General features: G+C 36.0%; 1 pseudogene; it reads left to right on the top strand.

Moving 5' to 3' along the window:
• The first annotated feature begins 4,529 nt into the window (after window positions 1-4,529).
• Window positions 4,530-5,001, top strand: LOC114631284 (annotated as a pseudogene).
• The last annotated feature ends 14,338 nt before the right edge of the window (window positions 5,002-19,339 follow it).

Below are 19,339 nucleotides of genomic sequence, written 5' to 3'. Positions count from 1 at the left end.
CATCTGGGGGAAGAATCAAACTTAATTCACAGTCTGTATGGACACAACTAAATTTTCATTCATGTAATCACTGAGATTTGTGGAGTTCTTAGTATGTTGCAGAAGTGTACAGAGTTTCTCTTACAACAAGCCTTGCAGTGGTCAGCTGTTAGAGCTGGGAACTTGGAGAGAGGTGCTATTGGCTTTGGAACATTGAGGAAGTGAGTCCAAGGGTCAGAACTAACATGTGATTGCAGTTAGTTTGTCAAACACTCTTCTTTTACTTTACACAGTCTTTAATTTTTGTTTTACTGTTTTCAACATTGATTCTCTCACTGGAAAATTCAAATGTGGGCCATAATTCTACGATGATTTGGGAGGTTGATTCTGATCAACACATTTTCTGCATATTCTGTTTTATCCATCATGGTTCTTGCAAATCATGTGACACTCTAAAATAGATTTAGATAAAAGGAACGTAAACAAAGACATTCTGCCGTTTTTCAAAGACATAAACCTTGCCATCATTAAAATATTATGTTTGTTTTTCTACTTCAGTAAATATTACAATGTTTAAAAGTTATTTTCATTAACTTTAGTATATATTAGCATATTAATGTCTCCTACAAAATTAAAAGTAACATGGCTGAAATTAAATCATATTTGTTTAAATAGCAAAAATTTATGGCAGCTTCAATTTTAAAACATTTAGTCACTTTAGGAATTCCAGGTCTTTTCTATTTATATATAGAGTGAAAATGTATATGGGGGTACTTAATACTCTAAGATTCAACATAATAAAGAGAAAAGATAACAACTTTTATTTCTACTATTACTATCACTCTCATCTCATGCAAATCAGAGAGTTTATTCTTGAGACAAGTATGAGTGACCATGGCTTACTAACAGAAATTTAAGTTGTTCCAAAATAAATGTTCTAATATGAAAACAATTTCATAAAATTTTCATAGTTAGTGAACAAATGAAAGTCATACAATATCATTTTTCCTCCAAATGTAATGGTAGGATTATCAGAAGTATGGGTTATAGCAACTCACAGGGAATTCTGCTATATGTCCCATATGTTATCTTATAGAATCTTGACATTTGGGTTGGGGGAAGTACTCTAAGTCTATTCAAACCAAAAATATTTTCTTGTTAGTCACAGGGTTGTTGTTGATTGAGGCAGACATAGAAAATGGTGACCAGTGGACAACAAGAGACCTAAAGATGCCCAAGATAGTCTAGATTGATTCTAGATTTACAAAGCTTTAAACATTCATATCATGAATTTCTAATCTTTAATTAGCTTCCAAGACTCTTTAATGCAAGTATAGTGTTTTCCTTGGAAATTTGATCTCACATTACGTATATTTTGTTTTCTGGGACATGACTTAATTGTGATACATTGTAGGCACATTATTTTCCATTGTTTCAGATCTGTGGAGTTAATCATCATATATATTGTAGAGTTTTCACTGTTGATTAGAGAAAATGTAGAGAATACAGAAAAGAAAAGAGAATATACATGCTCATTAAGTATATATTGTATAACTGTAGTGGGATAATTTCCTACTACTGCTATATTGTATATGCAGTTGAGCTCGGTGACTGGGCAGTATGAGAGGTAGGCAGAGTGAGGAGTTTGGAGGAGAGGGGGAAAGAGGAAGGGGAGGGAAGAAAGAGAGGAAGGGGAGGAGAAGAAGGAGTCTATCGACTATGGAGGAAGATGCGCTGGTCAAAGCAGTCCTGGGTAGCAATTTCTATTAAAAGGGTAGATATTGGGTAACAATTCTAATTTTGTGGGCATCTTGTTATTTGAGCATTTCCAAATATATAAATCCATTGGATAATCTTTAAACAGTAAGAGTCTTCATTCTACTGGGTACTGCAAGGATGGAGGATATTGTCTGGGGTTCAGCCGAGCTTTGTGAATGCAGCGTGGATTGGGTAGCCATCCTCCAAACTGGAGTCTCATGGGTCTAGTTGTGGCATGTGTGGCCTCTGGCCACTTCTAGTTGTGGCATGCATGGCTTCCGGCCACTTCTAATGCAGAGCATGGCGGCCAGAGCTAAGCAGAGCCGCCCCACCGATTAGATAGCCGGCTTGTACCACGACACTTTCTAAATATCTCCTGTTACAATAACTAATACATAAATATAAACTATTTCATATTTACAGAGTTCTAAAGATATACTATTTACTCTGTCAATGTATTTGTAAAAACCAAATATAAGAGGAGACATGCACTGAGATGGATTGTGAGTCAAGGTATTGACCCCTACAGTGCAAATTGGTTACTTATGATTGGTCCCTGAAACACACATAAAGGTAGAAGGAGAGAACCAATTCCACAAAGTTGTTCTCTCACCTTCACATGTGTGCAATGATACGTACACCTTCCATACATTCCCATCATGTATAGACAAACAGCCACACAAACAGACACACACACACACACACACACACAAACAAGCACATGTTTTAATCAGATAACTTGTAAAGCAAATCATGTGATTAATATCAATATTTCAATTCATTGCACTTACATAAGAACATCCACTAGGCTGTCCTATTTTAAGGGATGATTTCATTTTTAAAATCCCACTGACCTAGTTAAGTTCAAAATCTACACTTTAATTTTGTTATGATCTTAATGAAGATGACTTGATCCTTAAAATCTATGTTCTTCATTCATAGAAAGTGGTTAAGGCATACACTTCATTTTGTGAAAATTGACAAAGATTAGTGTGTAGAAATGTCTGACAAAGAAGTAAGTAATTAATCACAATTACCTTTAACTTATTGAAACTTATGTTTAGATTTTGGAATATGTTTCACATTGAAACTCTCTTTTAAGCCACCTCATTATTAATTATATGAAGAACCTTAGGAATGATATAGCACATCTAACGTTATCATGTAGTACTTGGAGAGGCTGGAACAACCCTCATGGAGTGGCAGAATAAGGTAGAGGTAAAGCCAGCTCTGGACTCCAGCTTTCCCGGTGATCAGTTGAATGGAGTGCCTTCAATGGCTGGATTTTGGTAGAGCAAGTATAAGTAATGCCTCCCTTCCTTTCACTAGTTCATCCTGAGACAGCTGAGGCAAAGCAGATGAACTGATGGAACAAGAAGTGAAGTGATAATTTTAGTTGTTCTAACTACAGCAAGATTGATTTTCCCACCAAGTTATCCTCACGCTGATGCTTGAGAACCTGCACAGGTAGGCATTGCTTCCCTAGAATCCTAACTTAACTCAGTCCGGACCAGCATGCTTTTCACAAAAGCAAAAGGAAAAGAAAAGCCCAGCTATGAAGGGCCCTAGCTAAGCATGCTCAGTCTCTTCACTCAGATTCACCAATAAGTCAGTCAGTCATACAAGGAGAGATGGAGATTGGAAGCTGTTCTGGGACTGTCTTCCCCATGAAGACAGACAGACAACACAGACAGACAGACAGACAGACAGACAGACAGACAAATAAATTTTTAAAGGGGGAAACAAATCTTTATGTTCTTCTAAAACTAATATCCAGGTATTATATTTCATTCTATTTAGTATTTAATAATGATTTATTTTTTGTGATTTAAATAATAAAAAAAGGAATGCCTGAGTTTCTCACTGACTCTCCCTATATGCTTAAATAATCAGTCTTCTGCTTGAGTCTAGGTTGTATGCTTATGAACTTTTACACTAAACCACATTCTATTTTAAAAATCCAAGCTCTATCCTTATTTCCAAAACGTCAGTCCTTTTGATTTCTTTGCAAATACCATGTTTTAGAAACTGACCCTGGTGGCTTTTCTCTAGCTGTTCCTCTTTCAGAGTCTCTAGAAATTCTGTTAAAATATCACTTGGCTTTTCAAGAACTTAATGTCTCTGTGCTTGTGTTTATAGTGAGAAACAAAACAAAGCATTTGATCCATGTTATTTTGATTAAGATTATTATTTAAATAAGTTAGAAATAGCGACAAGAATGATAAATATATCCCAGATGTCAGTTCTGATAATTAAGATGATCTAATAAGGAATTGCCATATAACTACATAGAGGTTTGCTAATTTGTAGTAACTGTGAGATATTCTATTGGCCTTTGTATTTTGGCCATTTTTGAACAATGAGAACCATAGAATGTGAATTAAAACTCTCAAAGGCACTGGATTGTGGAGTATGGAAACACTCTCTTGATATATAATACGTTGTTACCCCTGCACAAAACTCTTGGGGAAATGTGTGAAATTTCTCAATATTATTACCTATTTGCCATTATACTTTTGATGATCACTGGTATTAAACTCTAGAATCTTGAAGGGAAAAACTTGGTGGTTTATAGACTGTTATAAGTGCTTATTAGTGTTTTGTGACAGTTGTTATTTCTTAAAAATTTTCATGTTGAATGTTGGTAACTTTCATTTAATATTTAGTATTATCAGTAAATCAACATGGCTCTTACGTTGCTGTGTTGATATTCAGCACTCTAATTGAAAGTAATGAATGTGTCTACTCACAATATAAGGATTTATTTGGCCTCTTTCCTTTCTGCCACCGCCATGCCATCCAGACTGAGGAAGACCCAAAACTCCGGGGCCACGTGAGCCACGGCCACGGCCGCATCACTAAGCACCGCAAGCACCCAGGAGGCCGCGGAAAATGCTGGAGGCATGCACCACCACAGGATCAACTTTGACAAATATCATCCAGGTTACTTCGGGAAAGTTGGTATGAGGCATTACCACTTGAAGAGGAACCAAAGCTTCTGCCCAACTGTCAACCTGGATAAATTATGGACGCGGGTCAACGCAGCCAAAAACAGGACTGGAGCTGCTCCCGTCATTGATGTTGTTCGAACTGGCTACTACAAAGTTCTGGGCAAGGGAAAGCTCCCTAAGCAATCTGTCATCGTGAAGGCCAAATTCTTCAGCAGAAGAGCTGAAGAGAAGATTAAGGGTGTTGGAGGTGCCTGTGTTCTGGTGGCTTAAAAGCCACTACAGGGGTTAATTAAATGCTAACATTTTCCATGTGGTCTGAGTAGGTTCTTTGCATCCTTCCTTGTCTGCATGTTGGGAATTTGCCTAACATTCTAGGAAGATGTGAGGCAATAAATGTAGCCCACAATTGTAAATTCCTACATCCCTGTGTGTGCTCTATGTATGGGTCTTGATATTCAAAGAATTGATGAGTGGCATTACTTTAAGCCCAAAGTGAAGAAACCTGGTCTCAAAAAATCCTGAGGACCAGAAGTGAGATGGGTTTTCCTGAAAATCTAAAGTTCTGAGAAAATCCTTGCCATTCAGATTGCTAACAGTTGCCTGGCTTTGTAAGCTCACCATATAATGAACAGGTAGCTCAGGACTGGGCTACTTGTTACTGGAGAGATTAGCATGGAAAGCTTAGGGGGAAGAGGTGTTCCATCCATTCTTGACATTGAGGTGCTGTTCCTAGGGAGCATGCCTACCTATTAAATTGTTAGAGGGCTAATGGCATCAGGACATCAGCACAACTGGGAATACTTTAGAACCAGAGCTGTGGTCTTGAACTACTGGAAAAGTGAAACTTTATGTTAAGAGTATCTTGAAGTAAATAAAACCAAGAACCTGACTGCCTACATCTTTAAATCTGGAACATTAAACCAACAAAGCCAATGTGTGCAAACATTAATGACCAATTGCAAAATGAATAGACAGATACGGTCCTGCAGAACATAGTGAGTCCACATATCTACAGTTCACTATAAAACTGTATTTATTATAAAGGATGTAGCTTCACATGGTTGAAGTTCACTCAGTGAGACTGTGATGACAAAGTTGGTTCTTTTTTTTTTTTTTTTTTTTTTTTGGTTTTTTTTGACAGGGTTTCTCTGTGTAGCTCTGGCTGTCCTAGAACTCACTCGGTAGACCAGGCTGGCCTCAAACTCAGAAATCCACCTGCCTCTGCCTCCCAAGTGCTGGGATTAAAAGCGTGCGCCACCACTGCCCACCAAGTTGGTTATTTTCTTGACAGAGAGCGTTCCTTAGAATTGTCTAGACTTGAGAACCTATGGGTCTTTGTGCATGAAACCATAAAGAAAAATCAACAAATTGGAAACTTGTGAATTTTCTTTAAATCTGGTGTGTGTGTGTGTGTGTGTGTGTATGTGTGTGTTTCTGTATCAGTGTATTATGTATATGTGCAAGTGTGAGTACACATACATGTGTAGGTCAGGAGACAACTTTTGGGATTAGTCTTTCTCTTCCATTTCACTTGATACTAAGTCTTGTTTGCTGCTATGTAGACTAGGATAGCTGTACCCTGAAAACATCCAAGGATTTGGCAGTTCTCCTTTCAATCTCTCCACAGGCATGCTGGGAATACAGACAACTGCTATTGCATCAAGCAGTACACGGGTTTCAAGTACCCAATCACAGTTCTTCATGTAGTTCTTTTGTAAATGCATTACCAACTGAACATTCTCCCCAGGCCAGAAAGCTACTTACATTTACATCCTCACCAGACTTTGTCATTTAATATCCCAAAGAAAATGAATACCACTAATAAGGCATTTCAGTGTTATACAGTCAAATGGTAAATTGTAAAATTAAATATCAATATTAATTATTACTAAGTGCCTTCTTCATTAATTGTACTCTTTTAGGCTTGCGTCTGGTGGTAAAAGTAAGACTCATAGACCAATATGAAGACTGAAATTTCTTTCCTATTTAAATCAATATGAGAGGAAATTAATATTGGATCCTTTGGTAAACATGAATCTTATTGCATATATTAATTTTTCACTCAAAATCAATGTTTTTCACAGTGTGATATATTGTACAAATATTCTATATGCCAATAAAAATGAGAAGATATAAATAAAATAAAGAAATGAAGTAAAGGTGACAATATATGACTTGTGGTCTTTATTTAACTTATGACTTAATTTATAATGAGACTTGCATAGATCATAAATTTAACTGGATTCCTATAGATTTTCAGGAATGTTGATCAAAAGTTATGAGCCCTGAAAAATTTCCATGTCTACTAAATGTACTTTTCATCTTATTTATCTTAAATGAATGATTCTCTGCCCTTTGTTCATGTATCTTCATTTATATATTACATATGCAAGTATTTATGTCTAGGCTGACCTAAATTAAAAAGGTCATTTTGATTTTCAATTACCACTTATTTTGTGGCAATTAGGGTCACTGAAAAGTAGGAGAGTTTGAATATACATCCTATAGTGTCTCATTGCAAGATCCTTATCAACCTCCATGGTAAGCTCTCTAGGTCCTCACTGATATGATGACATCTTTGAACATGGAAAGCAGTTACACTGGCATTGGATGCAAGCCTGCTGTAGGGACTTGCTGTTTGGTGAGTTAGGATTTTACAAACCAGGGCACTGCACATTTACCTAGGGTAGTCTTACTTTCAAGGGCATTAGCATTTTAGGTAGACTGAATGACAATGACTTCTCTATTGAGTCTATAATAATTGACCTAAAGTCAAACCCCTCTTTATTCTTTCAGCTTCTCAATTTCAGTGTGTTTATATGTAAGTGATGAGTAAAGTGTGTATAAGTGAGTGAAGCAGTCTGTCCTATTAAATTGGACTCAGCCTTGGTTTTTGAACTTTGGTTCTTTTCACTGCTATTTGCTTAGCAAGTTACTCAACCCTTTATCTTAGCAGTTCCCAAATTTTAAAAATTGGTATTCTAGTTCTCACTTCATGCTGTGCTCATCAACCAGAACAAATGTTTACAAAAGTTGTACTCGATGCCAGTGACTTTTCCATGGCTGTGGAACATGAGAGTAATCAGAGAAATAGCAGATATACAGCTGTGGTCTCAATGATCACCCACCCACTGTGAATGCAGACAAATGGCCAGCAAGCCTGAGCCTTCACTAGTTGCCAGAAGTGAGCCTGGTCTCCTCTGCAAGTCTGTCTCTTTTCTTTAGATGGATATTGTCTTCAAGGCAGGAAATATTAATTCATTTTTCTAACCTGATATTTAATAATTAACTATTAAACTAAATGGATGAAAATTTTGTCTTAAATCTGCGTGGCAGCTTTATGTGGCAAGTTATCATTTTTACATTTATTTTTTGTCAATTGTTTCACATACAAATGATATCTCCATGATGGATGCACTACAAGGATACTGGTTTGTCTTTGAGAATAATGGAGTTTCCCTTGAAAAGCTAGGGTCCTGGAAACCCAGTGGCTCTATAGAGAAGAATACTGGCGGCTATGATTTTGGTTGTGAATGAGCACAAGTAACAGATGAGAGAAACTACAGATGAAGAGCAAAACATCATGGAATTGATATTGGTACTATCTAGCAAAGGTTTGCTGAGGAAGACTTCATAAGGATTCATAAGGACTCATAAGACTTCATAAGGCTTCATAAGTCTCCATATGGGGATCAACAAAACTTTTAATTAGAGATTTCTCCATTGAAAGCTTTTCATTATCAGATTTTATTAAAGGCAATTTTATATCATTGGATAAACACTAGCAATCTCTGTTGGAAATGTTTTTTGTCACTGTTTTCCAGGACATAATACCTTTACTTTTTGTTTTTGTTTGTTTGTTTGTTTGTTTTTTATTAATTTTGTTTTCTTGTTGCCTCAGTCAGGGTACTAGACTAAAAATTTTGGGAGACACATGGAGAAAAACATGCTTAGGTCTAAACTGAGAGGCTCAAATCCCTCCTATTTCCAGAGCCATTATTTTTAGTCAATCAAATATCATACAACAATTTACCAGTATGTAATAATACACAAAAAGTATTTGTTCCCCTGTAAAAATGAAGATGATAGAAAAGGGTTACTGTTTTGAGGAACAGAGGAGACAGAAATGAGAGAATCTGTTATACATTGAACAAGAGAATTACAGTTGAATCTAGGAATAAGATGTTGAACTAAAGCACCCACTGTGCTTGTCTTTTGCTTAGATTTGGGCAGTGTCATATGTCTTACTACGTTGTGCAATGAAGAGACTTTCAAGAGACAGATGACATTTTTCCCTTTTAGATTGAAATGACTGATTTTGAAGAGTCATTCTTTGATATCTAAACTTTATGAAGTTATAGTACATGACTGCTAGCACTCATGTGCAAGAAAGACCAAGATGACAGAACTGTTTTGCTTTACTAGGATCTAACAGATTTGGGTGACCAACTGCTTGAAAACCTATACCCACAATCAGTATATATCTCTAAGTGGATGCAGACACTATGAAAAAAACCTTTGTACTTTTCCTGTTACAGAAAGATCAAGTTGTGGGGTGATTATTATAATATAATGTATTGTTATATATAATATAATGATAATAATATAATCATTATAATATAATGATTAATATTTTCCACTAAAGGGTGTTTTTTAATCCTCTAATCTAGTGGTATATCAGGCTTGAGTGAAGAAAACAATAGGCATGTTCTTCTTTAAGATCTGGATCAACCTGATACAGACAAGTGCTGCCGTGTTACCCTTATCTGAACTCAAAACAACATATATTATAGAATCTTACATATCTTCATTGTCCCTTACTCTTACCCTGACAGAATACCCTCTGGATATTCCATTATCTTCTTTCCTCCTCCTATGACCATCATGAAGAAATAAGACCTCTGTGGTCTATTAGACCTAGCATGCTTAGTGACAATGACCTGAGTTTTCTATATCCAGTCCTTCATCTTATCTATGTAGTAATGTAATCTATCAAACCATTCCACTATATGTTACACATAAGTGAAGGCCTTCATGAGTTTCCTGCATTTTATTTGCTTAATTTTAATCTGCTTATGTTGAACAAATAGTATTTCCTCAAAATCATTTGGAACATATACTGAACCTTACATGTCACGAGATTGAGTCAGTTTCCAAAGAGTGTGTAATTTGGCAGGGTCGTGTGTTGCCTGTTTTATGGGCTGGGACTTTAACATTCTCTTAAAAGTTCTCTCTGACCCTTTGTCATAAATTCATAATCTATTACTCCATATTATGTTTCATACTACAGATAGCAGACAAGTATGATAGTACTCTGTGTGGATTGCCTTTTGAAGAGGGCCAGCAGTCAGACTTCCTGGATTAGAATAGCCATGTTATGATTTGCCATGTGTAAGATGGATTTAAGTGCCCTTAATCTAGAGAACACAGTAGAGAATCTAGAGAATACAGTAACATCTAAAGAGCCCCAAAAGAGACAGCATAAGGCTACTCCTATTCCTTATTCTGTCAATGTTACAACGAAATAAAAGCAAGGGCCCCACGGCACAATGGTACAGCCATCTCAAGGAAGACAGAAAGAATAATCTATGTCATCAGAGTTACAAGGGGACAAGAATAAAGGGAGAAAGAGGAGGTAGATGGATCATGGCTGCTTCCCACAGCTGAGAAAGGCAGGCAGATATAAGGAACTATTGGAGCAGATGAATTAGAATGTACTATGTACTCACCCTCCTTCAGTTTTATGGCCAAGGCACCAAAAATAACACAGGAATTTTGGGGTGTCCTTGAAAATAATAGAGCTTTTTTTAGCTCTTAGTTTGGGTTAGATCAGAGATCTAGGGTCCAGGAAACTTAACAGCTACCAAGGCTACACTGAGCCAGTGACTCCTTGAGTCTCATAGAAGGACCATTGTCAGCTCAGATGAGAAAATTTCATTTAAGCTGTATGTGTCTTTATATGCAAAGTTATATGTTCTGTAGAATATTTTTGTTGGTGGTTTTAGTAGAATGATTGCTTAAGGCATTTTCAAATATTCTACTGGGGTAATGTTTCTCCCTTCTTCTTAATTTATCTTAGCCCCCTCAATTAGAGAGCTACTTTCCCCCATTTCCTCTATCATATGACTTGTAACTGGCTATGCATTTTTCTATCCCCCCCCCAATTCCATACCCCAGCAATTGTTCTTTTTAATTTTCTGGCTTCTTCAGTTAATCAAGGGTATGTATTCCCATCTTACTACTTGAAGCTAGGAGCCTCGGATAAAAAAGAACATGGGATAATTGTCTTTCTGGGTCTGGTTACAACACACAAGATGATCTTTTCTCATTCTACCCATTTACTAGTGTGGTAGTTTGAACAGGAATGGCTCCAATTGACTCATGTGTATGAAAGATTGTCACATAGGGAGTGGCACAATTAGGATGGTTGCCTTGTTGGAGAATGTTTTACCATGGAGACAGGTTTTGACATCTTGTATGTTCAAGGTAAGCCTAATCCTTCTGTTCCCACAGATCAACATACAAAACTCTCAGCTCTTTTTCCATCACCATTTTGGCCTGAATACTGCCGTGTTTCCTTCCATGATGATAACTGAATAAATCTCTGAAACTCTAATCTAGATTCCAGACACACACTTTGATTTTTTTCAAATTTTCTGTCTATTTTAAGTATTAATCATTCATCAGATGTATAGCTGGAAAAATTCTATTATAGTCTGTGGATTTCTTTGTTGGGTTAATTATTTCTTAAATTCTGCAGCACCTTTTTTAGTTATATGAAATCCTACTTGTCATTTGGTCTTAAATTTGGGCAAAGGGAGTACTATTCTGAGAGATCTTTTCTAGGGTTAGGGTAAGGGTTAGGGTTAAAATACTATCTGTTTGGTTTTAGCAGTTTCAGATTTCATGTGTAGGTCTTTGATCTACCTGGAGTTAGATTTTGTGGTAAGTGATAGGTATGGTCTAATTTCATTCTGCCTGTAGACATCCAGTGTTCCCTACACCATTTTTTGAAGATGCTTTCTTTTCTTCTACTTATATTTTGACATCTTTTTTAAAAATTAAATGGCTGAAGTTATATGTATTCATGTTTGGGTCTTCAATATTATTCAATTGGTCTAAATGCCTATATTTGTAAAAGTTATATTGTTTTTATTCCAATGACTTTGTAATCTATCTTAAGATCTACCACAGTAGTCCTTTCAGCACTGTTAGGTTTGTTCAGATTGATTTGGCTATCTAGTCCCATATGTATTTTATGATAGGTTTTTTTTTTTATTTCTGTGAAGAATGTGATGGGAATTTTGGTTGAGATTGCATTGATTATTTAAATGTATTATTGTAATATGGTTATTTTCACAATATTATCCTTCCAATTTGTCAGTCCAGTATGCCTTTCTATTTCCTACTGTCTCTCTGTATCTTTATTTCTTTTTAGAGATTTAATATTTTCAGTTTAGAGGTACTTTCTCCCTGGTTAGGTTTACTAGATATTTTATTTTTTGAGGCAACTACGAATGAGAATGTGTTTGTGATCCCTTTCTCTTCATGTTTGTCCTTGGTGTATAGAAAAAACTTGATTTATGCATTTTGTTTTTGTATCCTGCCATTTTCTAAAGTAATTATTTTTAAAAGGTGTCTGGTAGAGTTTTGGGGGTATCTAATATATAGAATCATGACATATGCAAATACATATAGTTTAAATTCCTTTTCCTATGTTTCTATCCATTTAATTTTCTTCCCTTGCCTTACCACTCCAGATAATATTTTGAGCATAGTATTGAAAAGGAGTGCGGATAGTGGTTGCCCCCTTCTCATTCCTGACTTCAGTAGAATTGCTTCAAGCTTTTCTCCAACTAGGATGACTTTTCTTGCAAATTTAAAGAGTAAAATTCGTGGACTGCAAAGGATGAGATGTAGAATATATACTTTATTATAGAAAACATAAAAGAAATAAAGGCAGAAATCTACCACAGGAGAGTAGTTGTTGAGTGGTGGGATACCACTAGGGTTAGCTGTTCTGGAACTCATTAGGTTTTACTAGATGGAGAAATGGAAGGGTGAGAATTTGAGCTACTCACACCAATGTGTATCACAGGTATCCAGGTGTCTCCAGGTTTTAATGGGTTACAGAAAAAGGGTTCTTCCTTAGGGGAAAATACATAAGAAAAACCTAAGTAATCCTCTGGGATCCCTGGTCCCTGGCCATGTCAAATCTGGAGATATGTTGGCTTACACACTTCTGGAAACTCTGGCCTCTGGCAAGAATAATGCTGCTGACCAGCCTAAGGGCATCCTACACTTGTAGACAAGAAGGAAACTGGTCACTTTGTGAGAGATCTTTTAACCTTACAACTGTGTACCCAATTTCTATATCCTGTGTTTCTTATAGCTCAGCTGATAACATATCATATATTGTGTATTTTTAAGTAAGTCATAGGACAGCATGTCTTAAGCCTAGTTCAGACCTGATTTTAAAAGTCATTTACATGTTTACTTATCATTCAGTTTGTTAGAATTAGATTCTTTGATCCAGATTTTTCATCCTAAAATATGGAGATAGTGCAACAATCTATAGACCAAAATTATCCTGTCATGAATATTCACTGCTCTTTTTTTTTATAAAGTTTTAGTGATTGATCAAATGAATTCAGTAAAGCTCCTCCCACATACGAAGTTCTCCAGACATAGGTTCTTTCTTCCTGTCCTTCACTCTAGCCAGATTGTCATCATACCAGTTCTACTCTGGTCAAAAATTATCATTTTAGCATGTGACTCTTAAGACTCTTCTTAAGAGACCCTTCTTATCTCCGGATGATCATGAACTAAGAATTAGTGGTGAGTTCATCTTCAGATATGATCACCTTCTTACTTTCTATGAAGGATAATTTTATAACTTTGCAAGAGAAAATAAAATACTTATTTTTTTCTTCTCTCATTATTACATCCTCTATGCAGTTCTTTCACCAAGGCAATATTTAAAATAATGTTTAGAGTTTTTTAAGGAAATTATTGTGAGTTCAACATATCTCTCAAAATTTTTATTAGATTGTACAGTCCCAGAATCTAGTAGAGAACTTCCAGGACACATGAAACCATGAGAGCTCTCCCTGGTGAACAAGATACACTTATAAAAGAGCGTCCAGAGAAGTATTGTTTTAGCTTTCTGAGTTGTGAGGGTATAGGAGCAAAGAGGTCTCTCCAAAGCAGACAGGACAGCAAAACAAAGTACCTTCTCAATATTGGACTCACAGAATCTAGAATTGAGACAAATAAATGTTCATATGTTCAAATTACTAAGGACCCTGTGGCATTAGATAATAGCAACTGGGATCCAATAAGATAGTTTACTGTGTATTGTTGTTTCTTTGGTGCCTAAACATGACTGTTTTGCTGTTTCCAAGGCAGAAAAAAAAATCAAATGCTTTAGTAAAATTACAGACTTTGTAATTTCAATCTACCGTGTCAGTTTCATTTCAAATCACTTTCTTCAGTTCATCTCGGCACATCAAACCCTGAGGCTCACCGCAGACTGTCATTTCTATCATGTTCTTTAGTCTGTCTGGAAATCCTCTGCTCTAAGTCTCTGGTTTGTCACCTTTCACACTCCCCTAAAATCCCAGCTCAGTATGTTCTTAAGTTCTCCATCTGCCTGCAAGGCTCCCACCATTAACCCTCTCCTTCCCTACTCACAGTCCTCCTGGAATTAACTTCTTTCCTAAGCATTTGTGCCAATTCAGCAACACTGTATTCCTGCCATATTCACACGGATTTTGCTGTTTTCTTACTATCCAGACACAACGTCTCAATGTTGTCTTATTCATAGCATCCACACTGACTAATGCAGTAACAGACATAGTTTTAATCATTTACTTATATGAGAAATCTATAGCAAGTATAAAAATCCTGATATTTAATATATGAACATATTAGTTTTAAATTCTCATACTTACTTTTAAAACTGTAATCTACAAAGCATTTCATATTAATAAACCCAAGTTGGAGAGCTTACAGATTTAATACATTAAAAAGAGAAAGACGAAAGACATGTTTTTAAAGATTATGCCAAGAAATTTGGGGAAGTAGGAAAGTAGGAAAGTGTTTTACACAACCACTATATGATTAATTTGCAAAAAGTATTTGTATTGGTCTAGCTCTGTCTATTACTTAGTAATTTAACACACAATAAGATATTTCTAGCTCAATCTCTGGATAAAATTTCATGAAAAATCCAGTAATCTTGTAAAATGCTATCTCTAAAGCACTTAGAAAGATGTTAAACTTTTATTGGTTCAGTCACCTACTTACTATTTTTTTTTTTTTGAGACAGGGTTTCTCTGTGTAGCCCTGGTTGTCCTGGAACTCACTCTGTAGACCAGGCTGGCCTCGAACTCAGAAATCCGCATACCTCTCCCTCCCAAGTGCTGGGATTAAAGGCATGCGCCACCACTGACTGGCCTACTTTTTTTTTTAAACTAAGAGAAGATCTTTAATAATCATCAGGGACATGTAGAAGAAGGCATGTAGAAGAGCTAATGAGTAGAATTACTCAGTTAAAAGGGAATATATGTGCTTCCAATGGATTATTTCCAAAATTCACATCATTCAACTGATGGAATTATGAATAATATCTACATGCTCTGTGCTTTGAGTGGGATACATACCTATAAGATTTTTTTCAAAGAAAATAGAGTAGAGTTTAGTTCTTCTGATTACCTTAAGGAGTTTAATTTTAACTCTGTGAGAGAATTCAACATTTTATAAGCTACTTACTCCATTGCAAAAGGGTTTCAAGCTAATCCCTTAAATATGAAGTCCCTTCTGTTTCTAAAATAGTTTCCAGACACCAATTGAATGACCCTGTTTCCCATTTTGAGGAACTCTTAGAAAAAAGAAGTTCATGAAAAAATTCGATGAAGAATGACCTCATTTACATCATATAGAGACATCAAGTTCAGAGTATAAGTTTCTAAGTCTGTTATAGAATAAGAATATTTGAGATCCTATGGCATCATAAGACTAAGTTATAGATTTGTGGGTCCTTGGAACTCTGTGTATGATTGGTGGAAACAAACATTAGTATCTTGAGAACAAATCATGTCCTGGCTCTGGTCCTATTCTGGTTATATATTATTCATTGTATTTGATGCTTTACTCATGCTAGAACAAAGTACCTGATAAAAACAATTTGAAAAAGACAAGGCTTATTTTGGCTCTCATTTTGAGGTACGTTCCATCTTTTGGGGGAAGTTGTAGTGTCAGAAGCTTGAAGCAGCTTTCTGATTCAGTCAGGAAGGAGAGAGAGGGGAATACTTCTGCTCAGTCACCTTTTCCTTTTGGTTCAGGTTCAAAATCCACAGAATGGTGCTATCCACATTAGATTGGGTTTTCCCACATCAGTTAACTTATTCTAGAAAATTCTTCAAAGAAATTTTCATGTGCTTGCTTCCACAGTGATTCTGAATCCCATCATGTTGGCAGTCTAAAATAGCAATAACATTTCCAAGTCATTTTTTTTTATCAAGAGCTAGTAAACTTGAGAAAGCCTACTGATGATTCAGATGGACTTGGTATTCATTTGGCATACCATTCAACATTGAAAAATAGTATGTAGCGGAATATTCTTAGAGTTTTGGAGTGTGTAAGAGTTATTTATATGGCATCAAATAAGGATAAATGAAATTTAGGTATTTAAAACTATTGCATGACTATATAGTAATATCTCCTCATATAAAATACAATAGAAATATAATTAGTGATGTAAAATGATTGCAAATGAGTCCCTTGGGAACTCCCAGAGACTGAACCACTGACCCAAGAACATACTGAACCTAGGACTCACACACATTTATAGCAGGCATGCAGCTTGGTCTTCATGTGGGTCCCCCAACAACTAAGGCAGTCTCTGACCTTGAATCTGTTGCCTGCCTGTGGATCCTGTTCCACTAACTGGGCTGTCTTCTGTGGCCTCATTGGGAGAGGATATACTTAGTACTTTGGCGACTTGAGGTGCAAGAGTGGATTGATTTGCCAGGAGGCACCTCCCTCTCCCTCTTCCTAGAAGTCAAGGGGAGGGGGGAGTAAGGAAAGAGGTCTGTGATGGGGGAATGCTGTGATCAAGATGTAAAATAAATAAATAAATAAATTAACAGGCAAAAGTAAGACTTAATATGCAAACCAAAGTATATTTGGAAGAAATGTCAATATTATTATGCTGTGATGAAAAAGTAATATAAATTAAAGTGAAAATACCTATGTGTTTAACCCTATGAAAATTATGTTTATCCCATGGGCTTTTAACAGTGCTATAATAGAGAATGGAATTAATTTTAAGATGTGGCTTTGGCTTGGTTAGCCTTGCACCGGCCCAATAAAATCCCCAAATTGTATGTTTGTTTGTGAAAGATGTATTTGAGACTGAGCATACTAATTTACACTTTGAAAGATTATTAGGCCAGAAATAGGTGTTCAGGTACAGCTACAGTTATAGAATAGGTAATTATAACTATTTTAAACAATTTAATATTATTATCAAATTTTACTGTTATGATTTGAGTATGAAATGGCCTCCACAGTCTCATCCATTTGAACTCTTAGTTCCTAGCTGAGGACACGGTAAGAAATTTGTGGAACCTTTAGGAGGTGAAGCCATACTAGAAAATGTGGTCATTGTGGATGCATCCTGAAGACTTATGGTACCGTCTGACTTCCTGTTCTCTGTATTTTCTCCCTGGCTAAGTGCAGCTGTCTCTGTTGCTGCTACTACCATGCCTTCCTTAGGATCCTACCTGTTCCACAGGCAAGCAACAGATTCAGGGAGAGCACCTGCTCCAGCTGTTGGGGGCCCTGCATGAAGTCCAAGTTGCATGCCTGCTGTTTATGCACAAGGAGGCCTAGGTTCTGCTCTCATATGCTCATTGGTTGATGGCTCAATCTCAGGGAGTCTGCAAGGACAGTCAGGATGTATTTTTGTCATTGCATTAGGAAAGGTAACTAACACATCTATTGTGTTATAAGGATAAAAAGAAGCCTACATCTTAATTCTTACAAATGCATTTAACCTGACTTTTAAAATATCGAATTGCAACTTGAGTGATCCAGGGAGACCATGATAGCTTAAAGAAGACTTTTGTTTTTAATGATAAACATCTCATTATTAAAGTTTTTACTTGGGTAAATGAAATTAGTGTATAAAGCCTTCTTTTGTTTTATTTGATTATTTTTCTGTACATTTGTTTAGTTTTTTTTTAATAATTGACTTTTACCTACTATATTTAACATATATGGTCAGGTCAAATCAAATCACAAGGTCAACATAGGCTTGCTCACATGCGACAAACTCATATACATGACAAGTTCACATGTGCATTTTAAGAAAAAAATACATGCTCAAATATTGTTACTATACTTAGTAATGAAAATTTGCTTCAATGGCTGCTGCAGGTTAATAATGCATTGACACACACACAAAGAAAATGTATGCATTGGCAAAGAAATCTTTTGTTGTTATTGTTTTGTCACTGTAGGCATTGAGTACTCTGATTTACCAATCATTGTTATAACATATAGTGAAAATAGCTTTCTCTACAACATGAATCTAAGTCTCTCAAAGTTAACTGTGCTGACTTTTACATTAAGAAGAAATGTTTAGGTATATGAGCACATGTAGACATACTTATTCCCAATTCAAATTGTGTTATAGTAACATGTGTCCACATTAAAATTTTAGGAAAAATAAAATAATTAATTATCATTAAAATAAAATACAGTACCTATGGGAATTCCCATGGTAATGGGGGTGGATTCCTAATAGAGTGAAGTATCTCCGATTGACAGTAAGGAGTATGGTTCTGATCCAAGATGAACTTTCTTAAAATACCCTAAAGAGTTTCCAAATATACATCCATAAATAATCTTAGTAATAATAAGATTTCTATTATTTTGTATTGAAATAGTAACATACTTATCCCAGAGACATGGAGCTCTCTGTAAACTGAAGTCACACCCTAGGGTAATTTTTGAACATTGTTTAGATGCACCATAATTAAATTGGCCAATTGTTTGAAATCTATGGAGGACTTAGTTTAATGGAAATTGTTTTAAAAATGGCAGTCTGATCAGGAAGTGGCTTCAGTGGTTTTGGAGTCCAGGATGGTGGGAAAGACTCAGGTAGAGATGTTATGTATCTTAGCTCTGCCATATGTCAGCAAGCCTGGGTTGACCCTGTGATATGATTTGATCTGACCATATTAAAAGCATTAGAACATTTAAATAAAACTGTTCTTACCTTGCAAAAAAGTCTTTTAATAAATTATGAGAAGTATAGTTTTAGGAATTTTGAGCGTTAATTTTGTGAGATGATAACAACCAATTCTAATGCAAGTAAGCATCCTACAATTCGACTCAATTCGCATCAAGTGCCGGCAGTGGCACGAGATTGCAGAGTTGAAGGACCCAGTTGTGCAAGATTGCTCTCAGTGCAGACGTTGGAGTCTCCACATTACCTACACTTCTCTCTGACTTGGCTACAAAGCCAAGGTCCTTTTCTCATCCCAGATTTGATAACTCTTAATGTGAAGAATATATTTTATAATTACTAGTTTATAATAAAGGGCATAAATAACCAGCTGGAGATAGATATATATATACGT

Source organism: Grammomys surdaster, unplaced genomic scaffold (assembly GCF_004785775.1).
Source record: "Grammomys surdaster isolate TR1022 unplaced genomic scaffold, NIH_TR_1.0 97, whole genome shotgun sequence".
NCBI lineage: Eukaryota > Metazoa > Chordata > Mammalia > Rodentia > Muridae > Grammomys > Grammomys surdaster.
This window is presented reverse-complemented; position numbering and strand designations above follow the sequence as displayed.